The sequence below is a fragment of the Lagopus muta genome, chromosome 11, assembly GCF_023343835.1.
Source record: "Lagopus muta isolate bLagMut1 chromosome 11, bLagMut1 primary, whole genome shotgun sequence".
In the NCBI taxonomy this organism is placed as follows: Eukaryota; Metazoa; Chordata; class Aves; order Galliformes; family Phasianidae; genus Lagopus; species Lagopus muta.
The window spans coordinates 19,128,812-19,150,063 of NC_064443.1; the positions used below are offsets into that span (position 1 = coordinate 19,128,812).

General features: G+C 47.5%; 1 long non-coding RNA gene across 2 annotated transcripts; it reads right to left on the minus strand.

The window, feature by feature from the left end:
• Positions 1–2,205: 2,205 nt before the first annotated feature.
• LOC125698921 (uncharacterized) lies at positions 2,206–14,022 on the minus strand. 2 transcript variants are annotated; one of them, XR_007379372.1, is made up of 5 exons: positions 13,962–14,015; positions 12,045–12,114; positions 11,222–11,306; positions 8,123–8,484; positions 2,206–7,689 (listed from the first exon to the last, which is right to left on the minus strand). It is a non-coding gene; the product is annotated as an uncharacterized LOC125698921 (long non-coding RNA). The 2 variants fall into 2 exon arrangements; XR_007379373.1 differs by lacking the exons at positions 11,222–11,306; positions 12,045–12,114 and having other exon boundaries at positions 2,207–7,689; positions 13,962–14,022.
• Between the last annotated feature and the right edge of the window lie 7,230 nt (positions 14,023–21,252).

The window sequence follows — 21,252 nt, forward strand, 5'->3', positions numbered from 1 at the left end:
TGGAAAATATCTATGAAAGGCATTGGCCATTAATAAAACAGAAAACGACACAAGCAGCACAGACAGCATTGTCTGATGATTCATTGCGCTGGGAATCGGGACATGCAGGCTCCGTGACTGCAGATAATAGAGGCAGTGCCAAGGGAAGTCGCGTGCTTTTTCAGGTGCAGTCACAGCACTTGCAGCACAGCACAGCTCAGGGCTGCCAGAGCAGAGTCCTGCGGGTTGCAGTGATCCAGCACTGCTGAACTACAAATGGCACAGGACAGTAGCAAAGGTTACCCCGTGTTAAGCGTCCCTCTCTGGTTAACAATGCATCTTCTATCAAACAGCTCTTTTTCACAGTTAAAACCAGTAAAATAATGTAAAGATTTTTTTGCTGGACACAGAAAAATGCCCACTGGACAAAGGAAGCAGTTATCATCTTCACCTGTCAGAAGAAAGAAAATTCCTTCCATGAAATCAACAGGCTAGCAATGGTAACATTACAAGCAGAGCAGCCCCGATTCCTGGCCATCAGCCACGTGCTCTCTCCAGCAGGATGCCCTGCAGGATCGCCTCCGCGATGACAACAGAGTGATTTTCTTTGTTTTGCTTTAAAAGGACCTCAGATCCTTAGATTGTTTTTAATTAAATTTACAATTCAGTGTTGTCATTGAAGTAAACAGGAAAGCCCGTGGGAAAGGGATTATGGCCTCATGCTGTTGCGTGAAAGCCCCATGCAGGATGCACAAGGGCTGCGCTCTGCTCTGCGCTCTGCCAGATTCCTTTCTCCAGAAGCAGCTCTCAGACTTTTCCCCTGGACATCCACGTACTTCAGGTCACAGCCTCTTCTTATAACATCCTCAACAGAAAAAAGTAAGTCGCTCAAGAGGGGGGGGTTATATAACTGATTATAATTAAACTGAGCTATGACACCAATAATCACACCGCATGAAACAAGAACTCAAACTACAAACTTGGCAAGAAAAGCATGGTGGAATCCAGAGCTGTCTGCGTCTCTGGTTCAAGTGTGGCTCTATCAGAAACAGCCAACGGCTATTTTTGTCTCTGGTGTACGTGATGGCTCCTCAATAAGCACTTTGTCCAAATCTCACTGAGGTCAGTAAGAGCCTTTCCATTTTCTTCATGTGTCTTTGAATGTAACTGCTGGTACGTGGGTTTGGAGCAGCTAGCTGTATCCCATAGCAGTTATCTTTCCTTCTGACAGTTTTAGCAGGAAGGTTACAAAGGCCCCTCTCCTCTACAGAATTACTTGCACAGTCGCAGCTCATCAGGCAGTGGATGGTATAACTTCACATGGGGACCATTTTTATGCTGATCTCATGAAGAAAAGCTTCCAGCTATGCACAGCCTCCAAACAAAGCTCCAGCCCATTGCTGCATTCACCAAGCACTATTCAGTATTTTGAGCTCTGCATTTTGCACGGTTGGAGTCTAAGCAGATGGGTGCTTAATAATGGAGGAAACACGTTCATACGTGGCTGTGTGTATGTGGACTGAGCTGCTCTTCCTCACGCTGTCAGTCAGGATGTTCCAGTAGCAGTGAGTGGAAGGATGCAGGATCAGTGCAAATTCTAGCCCTCCTCAGCAGCACCACCTGCTTCTAGATGAAAGCACTGGATAAGCGACATTTCGTCTGGATGACAGAATAAATCTGACTTATCTCCAGATCCAAACTTCAAAGGGTCAAGTTGCTAAAATCCTCCCCCAGCGCTGAGAGCTGTGGCAACTAATTGCTTCCATTTCAGAAGCATTTCCATCTTCTGGCACCACACACAGCCACAGAAAATTGCTGCTCGCCCAGCTGCAAACAGCTGAGAGGCAGACAGCACCTCGGGGATGGAAAGCTGGAAAGCAAAGTACAGATCTGTGTCACTGACATCTTGACTCATGAAAATTCACACTGGTGACAATCCAGATCTCCTGGTAGCATCACAAAGTCCAAACAAAGAAAAGTTCCACATAAAGGGTGCACCTGAGGCACGCAAAAGGTGGATGCAAGCCTGAGTCCAGCAAGCAGGACCACATTTGGAAAAGGGCAGTAACCACTGTGCCACACAACCTCAGCAACCCAAGAGGGTTTGTGATCCATGATCCACTACATTTAAAGTAGAAAAATAGATGAAGTAAAAGTGAGTTCAAATTGCATTTGAATTCAAACACCTAACAGCTGCTGACTTTCAATGGGCTTTACGGACTGCTGCCTTCAGACTCCTTTGAAATCCCTGTCAGTAACTGTCCCCCACAGATGTGCCCAGATACGAGCACCTTGCTTACCAGGGTGTCTTTAAATGGGATCCGTTCAGCTCTGTGCAGCTGTCTGTGGCCACGTGTCCACAGGCAAAAAAGTTCAGAACACAAGTATGCAACTTCAGAGATGTCTTATCTGAAGCAATATAATGCTCTCACATGGATGTTTTCTTCAAATATTTCCAAGTGTTTCTATGCTATTCCCCATGGGTAGACCAGCACAGGGCATGGCGTGCTTATTTTAAGGTGTTGTTCATATAGGGCTGATAGGGATGTGACAAGTGTAAGATTAAATAAATGGCAAAACCAATCACGTTTCATGCCTCTCTGTCCTTTGCATCTGAAAGCACATAGAACCATAGAATGAGAGAATCACAAGGTTGGAAACGACCACAGCTAATGGTTTTCATCTAACAGGACCCATAGGAAGCAGTTCTCTAGTCCTGCACTGTCAGCTCTACAAGGAAAGCACTGGAGCCCGTCCCACCTCTGCAGGCTCCTTCCAGCAGCAAAGATTTCCAGCACTCATTGTGGTGAAGGATACACAAATGTTTTCTAATGCATAAATGACAGCTTCAAGGAGAAATGTGGCTCCCAATGAAATCATCAGAGAATTGAGTTCTGTCATTCACTGCAGCGACACCAGGGTTTCTTCCATGCTGTCAGCATCTCTAGGTATGTTTCTGTATATTATTGCTGACAAAATTTTCTCTAGTGACCCCTGATCTTGATGTGAAAGCTTTCTGGTTGGTTTTCCTTCAATACGCTTTTCACCTAAACCTGGAAATGTGTTTGACAGAAATCCTCAGGAGGACATTTTAAGCCATTTGAAGATACTGGGGCTCATTCATTTCTTCCCACAAATATCACACTGAGATTTTCTCCACCCGTGAGCACCACAGAAATTCACATGGAATTAAAGTCAGCATCTGATACAAGGCATTGTTTTTTGGAAGAAAGTGTTGTATGAGCTTCATATAGAATTAGAAGAAATGGAAGTATAATTTCTTGATAGTCATTATTAGCTAAAGTTTGCAGCATAACGAAGGGAGTTTGATCGTTTGTGTGCTGGGAATACAACACATCCCAGGAACTGGAAGGAGTTGTTATTTTGCAGTGCTCCTCCCTCTGTCTTAACCTGCGTGCCTGGTGCCAGAGGGGTTGTGAAACAAAAGCAGAAATATCTCCCTCGAGAGTCACCTGGCAGAACCCCCTGAAGCAGAATGAGGCATCTCATCACTGACAGCACAAGGCAAAGAATATGCTGCTCTCCAAATCAGTGCTGTGCGGAGATTCACGATCTGCAAGATGTAAAAGGACACGAGGAAGATGACTTCTCTACTGCCATAAGGTCTTTGATATGCAATTGAATCAGCGCTTGCCCTCAGCAAATTCTGTAAATGGCTCTTAGCATTTTAAGAAGAGGGCAGCAAAGGAAATTGTCCAGAAAAGCAAAATTCATTCAGTTCACTGTCTGTAGGGATATAGCATCCCCGCCGGATGCTAACAGCAATCTCAAATATTCTAGGGTAGGATACAGATGGTTCCACTGACAGTCATTCACTGTCTACCCCAGTGATTGCCTTGTCCATGTGCATGACTGCAGGCAGCTTGGGAAGGCAGAAGCAGCCCCACTCATTCCTCTGGGCCTGTTTCCAGTTAAAGCAGTGCAGTTCACGGGGCTCAAACACTGCAGCTCACAGCAGTGGGCTGTGCAGAAGGCACTGAGGGATCTGGGGCGCACTTTCACTTCTGTGAATCACAAGGAACAAAAGTAGATTTAAACGAGCACTTTACAACTCTAACAAAGCTTGCCAGCTTATTCTTCTGTTTGTTATCTTCATCTTCTGCCATTTCTGAATGCAGAGTTCATTTCCTATCCTGCTCTTCACAATCAAGTTTCCTTTCTTCCCATTTCTTCCTAGGCGACTCTTTCCCTTGCTCTCCATCCTCCCCTGTACACAGTGACAGCACAAATAGGGAAATTTTCCTCCAAGGCTTCAGATCTCTGTCTCTGACACAACTGTCTGCTTCTGCCTTTGCAGCATCCGAAAAATCGGCGGCACCTTTTGATTCTAAGGCAAGTAGGAAGGCTTACCTGGCAGCTGCTGAGAACTTTCCTATGTGTGTTAAATAAAGCAAATGAGCTTTGAACGCCTGGTAGTGACGAGGAGAGAGGTGGTATTGCTGTGCCTGCCTGAGTTCAGTGCGAGTGCCAAGGGTGCAAATCCACACTCATGTGCCAGAGGAGGAAGTGCTGGAAGCAGAGCCATCGCTGCCAGCCTCACACCACTGCACTGCACGGCTCAGCCACGGCAGGAGCAGCATCAGGACCTCCACCCACCCACCTTCCTGCTGACAAATGCCTTGTGTCTCAGGAGATGGCACAGACATGAGGAACATCAGCAGGAGTCCAGGCAGCGTAAAACGTCCTTTTGTGCACACATTAACTCCCACAGATTGGTCTTTACTGGTAGCCTCTGGTTGCTTCGGGACTGAAGAATTCTGGGGTTTGAGTTCATTAACCTAATAATAGGTTGCAGTGCCTCAAATCATTTCATGCTTATGCAGTGAACAGACAGTTCTGGGGGGGCTGTTTCCTCTTGTCACAGTCAGAGAGCTGTAGCCACTCCGAAGGTCACCACATACACTCAGGGTTTTGTTGCTCAGGCCTTTGTTGGAGTTATCTGGAATCTCCAGATGCTCCCAGTGCCCTGAGACACTGGGGGCATCTGGAAATTGGCACCTCCAAGCAGGTCACACGTCACCTCAAAATCCCTGCCACGTTCACTGCGTGTGCCCATCAGCTGCCTGTGCAGGGCATGTGCAATTAACACATGGTCTCTGGGAGGTGCTGTACAAAACTATTGTAATTCATTTCCTTTCTTTTCAGGGACCAAATGGAAACAAAGGGCTTAACTCAACTCTGGAAGGCAAAGCAGTCCATTGACTTTAGGGGGAAGCAGAGTTGAAATTAAAATGGGATTTTTAAACAGGCGTGGACCAGATGTTTTGTATGATGGCTACAATAGCTTCTGCAGGCTGTTATCTGCAAACTCCTGGGGGATCTTGTGCAAGGAGAGATACTACATAAACACTGATATTAATTATCCTGCTATTGTGAAGGCAAATCGGTGTCAATTTCAGATGGCTCACGTTAGTATTATGGCTTTTTAAATATGATTTACAATAAAAATAAGTGGTTTTGCTTTCATTCCTGAGAAAAACAGAACAGCCTACCACAAAGGGAACTTGCCTGACTGGGAACGAAGCGTTGGTCCGAGGAAACAAAGCAGCTTGGCTGAGCTGAGCCTCACACATTGGCCCTTCCCTGAGGACCGTGAAGGCTCCACCTGCAGAGAATCGCTTGTGATGCTGTGAGTTTCTAACCGTGGTGTCACAGCTTTTTGTCGAGTAATAAGGCTTTATTCCTAAGTACTTCAGTAGCACTGGAGGCTTCTTCATTAGTTCTAGCTCTTCAGATGTATCGTTACAGCCATATCTGTTAGCTCTAAATGAACTTTTCACAGCCGTAGTAACAGCCAGATCCTCTGAAATGCCATTCATTATAGACTCGTTCCATTGGAGATCAATACTCTTGCCATAAATGCCACCTACCTTCCCAGCTCTACAGATCCCTGAGTGCTCGGCATTTATTCCTCGCGCAGGGCCGTGGCGGATGGCCGCACGCCTTCCTTGCGGCAGCGCTTTACCGCAGTGCCACCTGGTGGGGCCCGGAGCGGAGCTCCTTCCTCGGCCGGGCGTCGGCAGCGCTGGGGACAGAGCCGTCAGCCCGAAGTGAGGCTCCGTGCCATTTCCACTGTCCCTTCACATTTGCATTGTGGAGCGGTGTTGAAAGGCAGCGTCGGGCACTTTCAGACAAAGCTAAACCAGAAGCATCCTCGTGCTCCAACTGCTGCTGTGCTGGCCTGCAGAGCACCCAGAGCCCCGTGCGTGCAGGCAAAGAGCGTGGAGCATCCTCAGCACCGACTGCTTCAGCCCACAGCTGCACCCCCACTGCTCCCTTCGTTAGCAGAATTAGTAGCAGAAATAATCTAGTTAACGTTCCTTCGTTTTTCCTTCCGAACTCCAGAATTGCACCACGATGAGCCAACAGCACCGTTTGTCCTCATAAGTCACAGAAGGTATCCACTACATCTCTATTCACAACGCAGCAGTGCCCACTGCTGACATTTTCTAAGCTGTACTTTCAAGGGGAAAAGCCCGTACATCCTTCCCACCTCACTCAACTGTATTGTCCTTCTCATCTTGGCTCTGAAAAGTCATCCATTAAAGGGATGCACTTCTGTGCAGTACTGAGTCTCCACAATTACAGCAAAGTCAGTTCGTAGTGCCACTTCTCCCAGTGACTGTGTTCCTTTCTGTAATCCTGCTCGGTTTCTGAGAATGAAAGCAGCCCGGTGTTGAGGATGTTGTCCCAGAGCTGCCCTGGGAGATCGCAGCCTTGCAAAGTCCTCTCACAGAAAGGGAGAAGCCAAGTTCATACATTAAACTGAAACGCCTTCTTGATTTTGTGGGTTAGAGCGATTTCTGTCTCAGTGGAACTCAGACTTATCAGAAAATGCATCTGAGCATTCTAGAATTTCCTCAGCCATACAAAATGAAGGGGAAGACTTGAATGTGAATTCAGAAACCCAGCTGCATCTATATTCAAGTGGTTCAGCGGGAGCCACTCTCACGTACCCATCTCGGAGCTGCCCACAGAGGCAATACTGCAGCACGAAGATCTGCAGGCAGCCTGAGCAGTGCTGGCACAACTGCTTGAACTTCCCTGCCACCTCATTCTCCAGTGCCATTACTTTTTGTTGTAAGCAGAGAAACCAGGATCAGCTGCCTCGGTACCCGGGGCGGTGTTAACACTTGTGGTTGGAGTAGCAAAGTCATGCTGGACTTAAACAGCTGCAACCTAACAAATGCCATCTCACTTGAACACTCATCAGAACGTGGCTAAACTGTCTCAGAGGTCGTTAAAGAAACATTAAATGGAATTTGGCTTGGGCAGACCCGCAGCTTTCAGTGCAGCAATAAAAATATTTGTTCTGGTGCAATTTAGTTAAAAGCTAAGTGTTCTTGTTTTCCAAATATTTGTGAAGTGTAGAAGAAGATACATAATAACTCTAAAGGAAAACAACTGAATTGTAACAGCACTGACTTTTCTTGCAGGATCACCTGTTGTATTTCCACCAGGCACTCAGGGCTAAGGAGGATTGTGTTCAGAGCAGCCCCACTAATAGGTGGGGTATCTCACCCTTCAGGCCATCTATCAGCCTCTAATTGTTGAAGACTAATGAAGGAGTTTACATACAGACTGGCTTATGCTCAGTTCTGAGAGTTTTCCTATTGACATGAAAGGAAGGTCAAGCTCCAGCTGTCTGCTGCAGGGTTTGCTCCATGAAACGCCTATGTTTGATCATTGCTGGATAAAGAATAAAGAATTAATTTAGAGAATGCCTAAGAGAGGGCACTGAAGCGGGAGCAAGAATTAGGAACCTATACCTATACAGTCTGTCCTTCAGCTACACGTTGTTTTGATTTTTCATGCAGCAAAAACAAATAAATGCAAAATATAACACGATACATTAATGTCCTGCCTGTAAGGGATTGCAGTCTAATTAAGAAAGCAGCAGTGAGTAAAAGCTGCATGGCCAGGCCAAGCTGGAATGCCAGGAATTGAGCTGATTTCCTACCAGCAGCAGAGCAGGACTGCAGGTCCTCTGCTGGGGGATCTGCACAGCAAAGCACTGCAGTGCTCTGCTGCTGCCCGGCCCAGCTTCTGAGATCACGACTAATTTTAAAAAGGGAGAAGTGTAAAGAAAGGAAGGTGGGAACTCACTGAACTGGGAGCTCACCTCAGAGCAGCCCTGGAGGAGACGGCTTCGTGCAGCACTGCCAGCAGCAGGACAAGGCCCAGCAGCAGCTCAGATCGATGCTCGCCCATCCTTCTTCCTTCTGGAGCACAGAAGCGGCGCCTGGCTGGACGCAGTGCAGCATTGCAGAAGGGCTTCTGTAGAGATGAGAGGCCCTTCCCAGTGAATCCTGCTGTTGATTCCTGTACCCTGACTTCTTCCTGCACAGCCCCAGGCTTCTAGTGCCACTGTGATAGATGTCTGCTTTACATCCAGCCTCTACTCTCAGCTGGCGATACCCTCTGCTGGCCTTTGGTCACAGTGGGATATGGGATAAGCAGCTGAAATAATCCAGTGTCCCAGACCTCGTTGTACAGAAATGAGAAGAAAACAAGTAATCAGTCCTGTGTACAAGGGCCCAGGGCTGAATATTTCTCTGCTGGAAGAGAGATGTTACCTGACGGCAGTGTGCACATTATGGCTGCCCTGAACAGCCCTGTCATACCAGAGATCAACCTGAAACTTTTTCTGGTCCCTCATTAAGGAGAGGACAATCTGGAAACATTTCCTCTCCTGCATTTAATAGGGCAGTATACAACTCTTTGCATCAGTTAGGTGTAAAACTCTGCTCCCTGCCCTTGGGGGCTAGCTGGCATTCTTCAGAGCGAAATGTACCTTTCCTCAGAGCTTATGTGTTGTCTCCATCCATTAAAATCACACACACTGCAGCATTCAAATGGATCGCCTGCAAGCAGGATGATGTTGCCTATCAGCTGAGATTGGAGGGGATAGCACCTAACCAGCACAGTTATATGGTTCTTTCCTTAGCCATCCAGCAATGGAACACAGACACCACATACAGGAGAGCTCTGGAATGGATGTGCTTTCACTATGACAGCTGGATTCCCCAAATTTAGGCCTGGCTACTGCACGTAAGAGCAGGCGTAGGAACAGAGCACAGGGCAGGCAGCATTCAGCCCTGCAGGAGCCGGATCTGCTCTCCCTGTTCACACCCTTAATGAGTGTCACATTAGCCAGAACCTACTCATGTAGAAAGATGTCTCTTGTCAAGAGTTAATTATTAATAGATAAATTCAACAGAGAATTTTAATAAGAGATAAGATTAACCCAATTCAGGTATTCCAAACGTAGATATCATCTCTACATTAATCTGCCTGGCTCTTTAAGCATTTCTTTCATGTCTATTGGTATATATCTGAATACTCTATTGCAGAACTGATGCTGCATTCTTCCTCCTATTATCCGGGCATTAACTTTTTTAGACAATCTTGGCTTTGGGTGACACAAATGCTTTGCTATATCAATGCTGTTCAAATTGTAAGCTTCTCTGAGGGACAGGAAAAGAGCAAGTTGGAGGGTGGGATCCACATGCCTGGTAAGAAAGGGACTCAATGCATACCTAACACTGCTGGCCCAGGGAATGAAGTCAGACCCCCAGGAAGGCAAGCAGGGCACACCAGGACTGGGGCTTCATTTCAGTGACCATTGGCCACTTCTCAACGGGCAAAATCACATTTCAAGGATTCACAAACAAATTTTACTAATATAAGTCAAGTCAAGGGTGTGAACAACCATCTAATCAGTTTGCAGTGGAAAGCAAAAGAAGCCAGACATTCTAGAATGGCTGATGCCATTTTGGTTTTAGAGGTGGCATAAAAGTCTAAATGAAACACATTTGCTTTTCAAAGAAATATTGAAAAGTTTCCAGTAAGAGTTCCTTGCTTCTCCTTTCCTTCATTCCTCCCTCCCTTCTCCTTCCTGTAAACGTTTCAAGCTCTGATTTTGATCAGCATCTAGGAAAATACTTGTAAAGCCCATCTAATATTTACAGATGGTTAGTGGCAGGAATAGTAACTTCCTCCTGCACTTCGCAGTGGGTGTCTCACGCTTCATATTTCCCCAAGCCTGTCACCATGTGTGACATCACTCTGGGAAGCCAAAATAAAAATGAATCACTTGTGAAGCTCCCCCATCTCCTCTCTGTCAGCTTTTCCAAATCGCATCAGAGGGGGCTGATAAAGAAGCAGGTTTCCCTCAGGAAGAGCAGATCAGGCACACTGTGTGCCTGCAGGGAGCTCTGCTGCACTCCCTGCAATGCCTGGGGCTGTGCATGGTCAGTGCTGCGCCCGGCTGGATCACCACTATGGGAACGTTTCTCCTCTCTTCTATTTTTAAGGGGCAGAGATTGTTCTCTGAGGAGTGAAAAAGAAATATGTAAAGAATCACCCAGTCTCTCCTACAGGATGTTTTTTCATTACTATCTAAGGCGAGGTCTCTGCATTAAGTTGTCAGATACTCAGATTTTCCATCTTCTGAGCCAAACCTTTCAGTTCTTTCTCAATCAAAATTCCAATTGATCTGTCCTTACTTATTTTAACTAAGTACAATCAGATTACAGCCAGGTTAAAACACGAGTAAAAGCTCTTTGGAGGATGGGCTGCTGTGTGGAAATGCCACTGTCAGGTTTTTCTGAAGAAACATCCCTGCTGTGCAGGCAGACCTGGTTCTGCTTTTGGAACATCACTGGCATGAATCAACAAAGGCTGCATTTCCATGGGGACCCATTGCCCACACCAGGGAGTTCAGCTGCTGCCCAGGTGCAGGGCTGGCACTGCAGGCTGGGAGGAGCCTTGGTGGTGTTCTCACTTTCTCTGTATTCTTTCTTTTAAGAATTAGGGCAATACAAGCTCACACAGCTCTCCTCCAGAAAACAATCTGTTTTGACACCTATGGCATGATGGGGTGGTATAATGACCTCCAGCAAGCCTTTCCCTTGCCAGGGATCTGTCAGTTCTTTGCCAATCTATGATTATTCTTACAAAGTTCATTGCAATGTGCACACTTAAAGATCTGCAATGCAATCCCACGAGCAGAACCCAGCAGTGCATCCCCAGGCTGCAGTGCCCCACCATCTGTGGGCCTGGTGCTTCCCCCTGATCTGTGCGACTCAAATCAAAAGTGCAGAAGGAGCAGCCCTGGCATGAATGTTAATCACCAGCGTTCCATCCTCAGAAACGTGCTGCAAATCCCCTTGAGCCTCAGCTCTCTCACAGCATGAAGGTGGATTAGGGACGGACTCACTTTGTTTTTACTGGAGCAAAGTTCCTGCTGGCTGCTGAGGAATCGAACACCACTTCAACATCTGCAGCCTCCCTCAGGGACAAACCTGGGATGTCACAGCACCAAATCACACTGAGCCCCATGTTCCTGCTGGCTGCAGAGGCTGCACTTCTCACTGCAGCAGGGCTCAGGAACTGCAGCTCTGGCACCAGCATGGCAAGCTGTGCCCCATCAGCTTCTGCACGATGGGAGAATTATTGCTACAGGAAAAGAGCCAAGGACACAGTGCTGTTTTGGCAACCTCCTGCTGGGTGGCTCTGGGAGAGGTGTGAATGCAACCAGTAACCCCTGGCTCCCCAGAGCTGGGACACTGGATCGGGTCTTAATGAGACCTTTGCCTTGGGTCTCCAGGGGCTCTTCGCCATAGGAGGTGGTGCTGTGGGCCATGTGTTATAAGCAAGGCCTTTATACTCAGGCAGACACATAGGTGAGAGAAATTTGGCTGAAGTAACCCCAGTTTTGCTGCTGGCGTCCCTACGGAGCAGCAAACTCTTCTGCTGTCCATGGGAGTCACAAAAAAATGTTACTGTGTTCATAACCAAGGGATTATTGATTCTAATTTCAAACTTAAATCAAGAAAGAAGGTTCAATAGAGAAGTAGTGTCGTTCATTACCTCACAATTCATTAAATACAGAGGAGTCCACATCTCTGGCAGAATGGCTTTAAAAATCAATATAGGAATATTTTACGAGAAACTACAGATAAAAATTAGAGGCATTTAAAAATGAGTTTGCCCAGAGTGAGTGTGATATTGGGAAAACCAAGGAAGGGAAAAGCACTCACCAGATACACTTGGGAACAGTTTGTCAAACAGGGAACTCTGCAGGCTCCTCAGGAATTACTGATGACAGAACTTTACAGCACATCATGGAGCAAGGGAAGAAAGCATGAAATGAAGCAGTACTCAAGAAGCCATGAAAGTTGTGCAAAACCATGGGTGCAAAACCAGAGGGAAGCCAGGTGCCCCCTGGCAGCTACAGGGACACAGAGAACTCCCAGTCACCATCTGTGCCTCCATCGTGGTGCTGGGAGGTGAGACAGGAGCAAGAAGAAAGACCCAGACCCAGCTGGCATCTTCCACAGCCTGCTCGCATCCCTTGTATCCAGAAAAGAAAGGAATCAGGATTTATTTTCCTCTTAATAAAGCAGGTTTACAGGCAGCCTTCCCTCTGTGTTACACCACTGAAATGAAACCAATGACAGACAAAAGACTACGTGAGGAGAACCAAAGCGTTGCAATCTTGAGCTCTTCATTGTGATCCAACTAAGTGTGACTACTTTGCCATTAAAAAGGAGGAATTATATATAACACCAGTTAAGCAAAGACTAGAAAAATTACACGTACAGGACTGGGGTGTGCTGGGATGGTGCTCCTGGGCAGGGCAGAACAGCCAGGCCCTCAGCCCCACAGCTCCCCACACCTCCTGCCTGAAGCAGCTCCCCACAATGCCTGCTGATGCCACCTCTGTCTGCTCAGAGGTATTTTATACCAACTCCTCATGAATATTTAGCAGTTCACCAGGACATTCCTGTAAATCAATTTTAAACAGGTGGGGAACATTTTCTTAAAGCCAATTTTGAGTTTGCAAATGCTGGAAGCCTCATTAGAAGAATTACAAGTAATACGCCATTAACGTGTCCAACAAAAAGAAATTAATTCTGAAGATGAACTACAAATGAACTTCAGATCAAGAATTGTCTGTGGAAATCACATTGTGATGAAGAGAATAGTGAATACTGGCAACTCAGGACAAGAAAATGAGGCAGAATGAGCGAGTAAATTACTTCTGCATGTGCTGTGGCTGGGCTGAGCCTGCCACTGAGACGTGTGCTATTACTGTAGAAATAAACTTTTTTGTTTTCATGCCCTGACCCAGCATTTCAGTGATGATTAGTCTATTTTTCAAGACTGTAAGAAAAGGACAGGATAGATGAGAATAAAGAAGAAGCATCAGGCTAAAACCAGCTCCCAGAAATGGAGATCATGGAGAGCACAGCTCCAGCAGTGTGTTCTCCACAACCTGAGATGCTCCTCACTCAGCTGTGCTGGGACAGCCCCTGCCCTTCCATCCTGCCCCCAGGCTCCCATGCCCTGTGGCTGGTGCCCATGCTTTGCTCCCAGACCTCAGAAGATTGAGCATCATTATCTTCACTGCTGTGCTGTGAGAGGTAAGGACTTTCTCACCTGAACGATTAAAACAAAAGCAAGGCGCGTGCATTGCTCCATCGGGAATGCAGCAGCACGAGCACAGCATCCAAGCACCGCTTGGCAGCGTCAGGCAGTGGCAGAGCACAGCCTGCTCAGCAGGACTCGCTGGTGCCCTCCTGCTGTCTTTCAATGACAAAATGACCGTCTGGGCCAAAAAGGACCTGCTGGACCAAAGCAGGAGCTTTAATGAAGCAGGGTGGCCGTGGCTGCCCCGCTCCGGGCACACATCAGCTCCAGCTGCCCACATCCTCACTCACGCCTTCCCCTGCATTGCTCGCGTGTCTCCCTAGATGGCGAATGCTACCTTGCTTAACGAAGTCACTCCTCAACATTTTCACATTCAGGCGTGCACTTCTTGACTCTAATTTACACTCAACACTGGTATGTGAGCATTATTCTAATTCCTGTTATCATCGGCGTTACAGCTGGAACAATCAGTGCGGTGCAAAGGCAATACAGAGTGAAATGACCAAAAGGAAAAGAATGCCTACCTGTCTCAAAGATCTCAGCTCATGGGGAAAAGCTCCACAAGGGATGAATCTGCAAAACCAGAGACCTTTCCCCACTGCCAGTCAGCCCTTAAATGAGGTCTAGGAGAGGTGCAGCCAGGTTCCACCCCTTCTGATCACACCGCTGCATTGCCTTCACCTGTGCTCCCAGGCCTGACCCGGTCCTTTCCCAGGTGCTCAGTCAGTGGGTCAGGCCGTGACTCAGCAGTTCCCATAGAGCAGAGCTCAGAGAAAGCCTGTGCTTCTGAAATGCTGAAACAGACCTCACTAATGGCTCTTAGACACGTGACCGCATCACTCATGGCGTTATCACAGTTTAACAAGCTGCAGAAATAATTGGTTATCAGTCAACAAAGAAATCTGAAGTGATCAAGGATGCATTTCTCAAACTTTCCAATTGGAAAAGAAATAAAATCACTGCTCATCTTTTCCTGATTTTCAAAATACAAACCAGGACTCGTAGATGCGGAGATTTCAAGCCAACCTTTGTTCACTTCTGAACGTTTCAGGTTGCTCTGACCACAGCCTGTGCTTTGCTTTCTTTGAGGGATCCAGGCGCAATCTGGGCCTAGCAGCTGTTCTCCCTTCAGCCCAGAAAACACCTGAAAAATAACCACAGCCTTCAGATTTTGGACTGTTTTCATATTTCTCATCTGAGTTGACTTAGGACTTATGCTACAAAACCATTGCACAGGTTATGTTTGGGGCTTCAGTGACCTCCTGATGTGATGCTAAGGGCTGCCAAAGGGACAGCAGCTGACTGCAGGCAGTGGATGAGGCTCTGTTGGCCAGGGAGAGCCCACGGGCCCCTCCTGCACACAGCCAGCATCTCTGCTTGTCTGGGCTTTGAAGTAGAACAGGTAGGTGAAATCTTGACAAAAGCAGGAGCCAATCCTGAGACAAGAGTCCCTTTACATGCACTTGTGCAGAGACCCTTCAGAGTGGAGCATTGACACACTGCAGACCTCTGCTTAGGCTGCTAATGGTGCATATTTACCAACACAGAGAGTGGGACTCCTCTGTATCCCAGGAGACCACAGAGTGATCCCTGCACCCACGGGACAGAGATGTGCAAGTAATGCAGCGCCCACGCCAGAACCACCCTGCGAGTCTTCAAACCCTCCATGGAAGGCGCCTTCCTTTCCTTACCAACTGATTTTCTCACTCTGGGTCAGGATGTTTAAATCCGATGCAAAGCTGCACACAATCAGTTCAATGAAGATCCACGGTGCACTTTGAAATCCTCAGATAACAGGCAGTGTATAAATGCAATACATTACATTTCCAAGAGGAGTTGGGCAAGATAAAAAACTCCACTCCCCCGTTTGCATTTTAGGCAAATTGGAAGGATCTGGGACCGAAGTACATTCTAGAATACATTCAGATGTAGATATTCAGCTTTAATTACTCGGGACAGAACTGCACCCTGTGCCCAACAGCATGGGCGAAGGCTCTTCTCACTTTGTGGCCTCTGCTTCACAAACCCATTTATGATTTAGGTAATGAGGTAATGTGTGTATGCGTACCCACGTATACGAAGGGTTTTATGCCTAGTTTGATTTTAGAAATAGAGTTTCCAATGCTGCAAACACTTCTACTCAAATGTATGTAATTAATGCCACAGGGATCACCGAAGGAAAACAAAGTGCTTTCCCAAAGAAGATGGGGACCATCCTCCATTACAAGCCAAGATTTGGTAGAGATATTTCTCACATGAGCGCTCAGTTGAGAAATTACCAAGTAAGTAAACCCAGAGTAAGAACTGCTGGTTTTCTTCAGTGCCCATTTTGCTTTCAGCACAGACTTGTTTATGGGATTTGTTGGAGTCCCTCTGGAGTCAGCAGTCGAGTGTAAATTAAATGGGGTGACATAGCACGGGTCCCTTCAGTTCTTGTGTCAAAAACCCCTTTGTGTGTATCTGGGTGGATCTGGAGGCCAGGCAGACCTGCAGCACAGCACTGAGGATGGGCGCGTTGCTGCTGCAGTGATTTATCTCCTGGAGCAGCCAGGTTCTCACCGGGCTGCAGAATGCATCTGGACCGGCCTAATGAGCACATTCCTCACCATCAGAGGCTGCAGAGGGCTTGCGAATATTTCAGACGTGATTCACACAGCCAAAAGGCCTTGTTTACTGATCTGCTATTTATACCTAGCTCAATTAAAGCTCTTTGGAAAAAAAATAAAATCAAAGATTCCAACACTGGCAGCGCTGATGGAAGTGAGTCTCACCTCATTAAAAAGGTTAGGAAAACAACATTAATAATTTTGATCGTTACTTTTGGGCATATTTATGTCCCAGTCTGTGCTCAGCCCCATCAAGGCCCCGTGCAGAGCGGTGCTGACAGCAGTGAGGTGGATGCCAGGCCAAGCAGCCACCAGCCCTGCTCCTGTGGGGCAAACTGAGGGGACCTCAGCAGCAGTGAGGGGGCCCAGCACTGTGAGCAGGGCTGTGCTGAGCCCAGCTCAGCTCCTGCAGCTCCAGAGCAGAAATCTGGCCAGGTACTGGCATGTTCCATCCTTGGGCAGAGAGGTGCAAAGTGCAGTTTCCTGGAGCCTTCATGGTAGAATTAAATACCAAACTTTGGAAGTCCCATGAATGTTTGCACTCCTTGAGGTCCATGAAGCAGCTAGGACTTGTTAAGGTTCAAAGAGCACAGCCCTGCTGCCCATCAGAGAGGAGGAAGCCGGTAGATGAGTGTGAACATTCACGTGGCAGTGAGCACTGACATCAATATTCAGGCATTAATTAGTGGTGGAAAGAAGGCACAGCGGTTCTTATGTAGCATCTTAAAATTATGGACCCATTAAATAATAAAGGTTTTGTTCCTTTATTACACCATTAATAAATTTTAAACCACCATATCTATAAAAAAATACAGTTCAGTCGGGTGGAAAGCAGACTAATGCAGGTTTAGAAAGAGTGCAACAAATTACAAATGCTTCCTACTTCATCAGCATTACGGAATACTATTAATTTTAAAAATAGCTTTTAAAAACATACGTGGCATGCCATCATGGAGATGGCTGCGTTTCAATACATCATCCCGACAACTCCTTCCACAGCAGTGAGTTACGCAGGCTCCCAAGCTCTGTTTTGCAAATGTGCTCCGTCCCACACTGCAGCTAAAACTTAAAGGAAGCAGTTTTGGCAGCTGATTCAGGGCTGTGCTCCGCTGGGACCTCAGAGCAGGGCTGCATACAGGCACGCCAAGGGGCAGATGGGCCATTCCCTGCTGCTGTGCCTCCCAGGGCAGCAGATACCCCAGCACACCCAGCCCAGCTGCAGACTGACCGTTAGTGCTCATTTTGGATGGTTAAAAATAAAGAGGTTAATGGAAAACCCTAATGTAACAGAGTTGCTGCTTTAAAATACTTTGTGTGTACACGTTTTCAGTGCTAATTGGCATGGGTGTCCATAGAATGGTGCATTATGCCTGCCTAAATGATGAAGGAGGCAGTTGCCATAGCAAGGAGTGTTTTTATTGACTGCTTAAAGGAAAGAGACACATAAAACCAGAGGTAAGGCCAGAAAATAAATTAGAAAAACCCCTGGGTAGCTCCAGCTTACACTTGAGCTTTCTTTCATTCTTCCTGTGTTATTATTATTCAGCTGCATGGTTCTGTACCACGCACAGAGCAGCAGCTGCAGCCCAGGCAGAGCTTTGCATCCTGGGGGCAGGGGGACAGGAGCACAGGAGCACAGGGGCTTCTCCTGCATGCACTGAGCTGCAGGTCCTGCTCACACTTCTGCAGCTGCACCACTCCTGGCTTTCCATCCCGATATTTCAGTGCAGCACAGCTGCACTCAGTGTACTTGCAGAGCAGGATGGTACTTACAGAGCACGTATCGATGCACGCGTGTTCCCTAGTCACATTTTCTTTTGTTTAATAACATAAGAATATCCCTAAATTTAATCACAGCTTACTGGGTGCTAATTCAACCAAAAAGGCCAGAATTTGCTAGAAAGCAGATTGTTTTCTCTATAAGCATCAGAAAGCAGATGTTTTCGCTGTGAGCACTAGAATGATGATCAAACTCTAAATAAAGCCATAATGATAATGTTAGCAAAATCGGCTGTGTCGTTACTTTGTCTCTTACAAAAAGCAGAATTGTCCACCTGGAAATGAGCATCTCCATTCCCCATGTCAGGGTCCGTCCAGTGTCCCTCTGCTCATGCCCTCCTGCAGCACTCTCAGCAGTTTAACGGTGCATTCATCCTTGCTCTGCCCAAGCCATGAGCAGGGTCCTCTGACAGGACACACAGCTCATATGATGGCCATCAGCTGCTGCTGGACACATTCAGTTTGTTTGCACAGCACCCAGCGTGCTCCAAGCTGTGACACCCATCTCTCATTTTTCCTATTCTGTTATGATCAACTCCTATTATTCAAGAGTATTTCAGCTCCATTCATGATGATACACAGACAAATTCTGCACTCTGCACAGCCATTCTGAGTGTAAGCTATCTAGCTTAAATACAAGATCATTTCTGCTCTGAGCAAATGAGAAGAGACTTTCTGTTTTGCACATCACTGAGCAATACGTTTTGGCATTGTTTATTTTACCGAGCCTACTTGAGAGAATTAAAATATTAATACACTGGTGCCATTTAGGTAGTAACCAGAGTATGTCTCTCATTTATAATAATTTCCCAGGAGGGAGATACTTTGAAGACCAATCAGAGAACAAAGGTAACTTCGACTTTTAGCAGGATGAAACGTCCCCCTTCGCCCCTCCCAGGCTGAGACACGGTTACAGACTTCGGTGCTACGTTCCCCAGCGATCACCAGCACCGGCAGCATCGCCCCGTCCTGTGGCAGCTCTCCCGCTCCTGCGCCGCTTCCCATCTTCTCTGTGCTCAGGGCGTAAATGCGGCAGGGGCAGAGCGCAGCTTTTCTCACGCCACAGGAAATCCTGCTGGGGGAGCCGCAGGGCGGTCAGCACACGGAGCTTTCAGGAAGGAGTTCGCTTTCAGCGGGGCGTGCGGCGCTGCGCTGTGTGCAGGCAGGTCACCGCCAGTCACCGCAGGAAACGAGCGTAGCAGGCTGCGGGGCCCCGCTCCGGGATGGGGCACCGCATGGGCTCAGGTGGGCTCAGTGCCCACCGCCCGCTGCGTCTTTGTGACCTCTGCTGTGGGGCAGCGAAAGGAAACGTGCCCCTGCTGCCGACGCCCCACGGCAGAGGTCAGCCGTGATGAAAACACAAGGGCTCTGTCGTTCAGACGTGCTGATCTCCACACGGCCTCTCTGCGGACAGAGACGTGTCTCGGTACCCCATCCATCTCAGCCCTGACTCCAACCTCGAGCTCCCCGAAGCAGCGCCGAGCCCGGAGGAGGCATCTTTCCTAGTGACGGGTCTGAGGACTTACAGCACCTTAAATCAAATTAGCAGACAGCATCTGAGTGGGAGCCGCTCCGAGATGAATGAGCTGGCATTTTTTAAAGAGTAACAACGAGGTAATAAACAAGATTAACGCAGAACCAATGGATGAATGGAGACAAATAGGCGGAACGTCCATGTCGTGTCACGGGGGTTGCGTGCCAGACTTCTGGCAAAGCGTCTGAGACAGGAGTGGGTGATTCGCACCTCCTAAATCACCGGCATAAATCCTACCTTGCGTTAGTGGAACATGAATGGTCTGCTCCGAAAAAGGGCAAAAGGAAGGGAGTTCAGCAGGAGAGGGACCAAGGGCTGCTCACCTCAGCTGCTCCTTGCCTATGAGCCAGGCTCCGAGCAGCAAGGCGTGCGTTTCCCAGCACACGAGCAGCCGATGTCCCCACATCCATCTGCGGACCTCTGACAGACGCAGACGTGAGCTGAAACCTCCCTTTCCCCGGAGCATCCCTCGGTGGACACTGCTGTGCCTCTGCATCCCAACTCAGCTCTAACAGGAAGTTCTGTTCCCTCCCAGCCCCTTTGCTGGGCACAACGCAGAGCAGCCCCAGCTCAGAGCAGTGGAACAACTCCTGCAAACCCACGGTGTGGGCAGCAAAAAAGTCTTTGATCATTCAAAACAAAAAGGCAAAAAAGATGATTCACTCATCGATGCTATTTGTCACTTCTGTACTGGTAGTGCTACTGAGACTGATACATGATTTGAAGAGCTTTACTCACTACAAATAATCCTTTGATGATGAAACCAACTGCGTAAATCTTTGGAAGGAAAACCTTGCATGAATATGGCCAAATTAGGAAAGCCATATCACAACAGCTGCGTTCGCAACCACACGCATTGCTGTTGTGTTTTTTAATCTGCATTACTGGATCTATTTCTGACTACAAACTAGATGACTCACTTGATCACTACCAGTGAAAAAACCCAGGATGTCGACACAAAATACTTCTTGGAGCCGAAAATGCAGGTTTTTGTTGTTGTTTTTGTGGTTTTGGGGTTTTTGTTTTTTGTTTTTTGTTTTTTCTCTCTCTCTGTTGCAACCATACATCTCTACAGATAACCACAGGCAAAACCAATACATGCAGGGATTCAGCTTGTTGCATTTGACAGTCAACAAAGAGGAGCTGCCAGGCTTTCACTGCCACCCGTCTGCCTTCCTGATCAGTTTCTTCCAGCTATTTTTCTGTCTTTCTCCTCCAATCAAGTTGTTCTTATTGAGGATCCAGGAAATGAAAATTTCTTCAACAGTATTTCAACAAAGTCTGCGTTTTCACTCCTATGCTCATAGAAGAGGAGCAAAACCAAAGGCAGCCGCAGAGCAGCATTTTCTACTTCATTTACCCCTTCATATTTGTACAAAAGAGAAAAACTGAAAAATAGCCAGGGCTGTAATACCACAAGTGCTCTCACAAGAGAACATATCACACTTTGGAGTGATCCCTTATAAGCAGAGCACTCCCCCAGTTTGCAGCACACAGGCAGTGCTCTGCAGGCAGGAGCCCACAGCAGCACCCAGCTCAGTGCTCCCAGTGCTCCCAAGGCCACCAGACACTGCCTGCAAGCACAGCATCGCCAGCTCTTCTGCTCATTCCCCATCACTGTCGTCTCTGGGCCAGACTTTCACTTGTCTCAGCCACAGAGCAACCGAGAAGCAATTTTATATTAGCAGCATCAGTGGGGACCTGTGCTGCTCTGGGAGCATCCGTGAGGCTCATGCCAGCCTGGCAGCACCACCTGCTGTGTGCCGTGGGAGGACTCACACAGAAGATGCAAAACTTTGCTGCTCTTTCTGCAGTGACACTTCTCATTGCTTCACCACAAAACAGGTCAGCATAAATTCCAGGCAGGAATTTGTCCCTTTTCTCCTTGCGGGACTC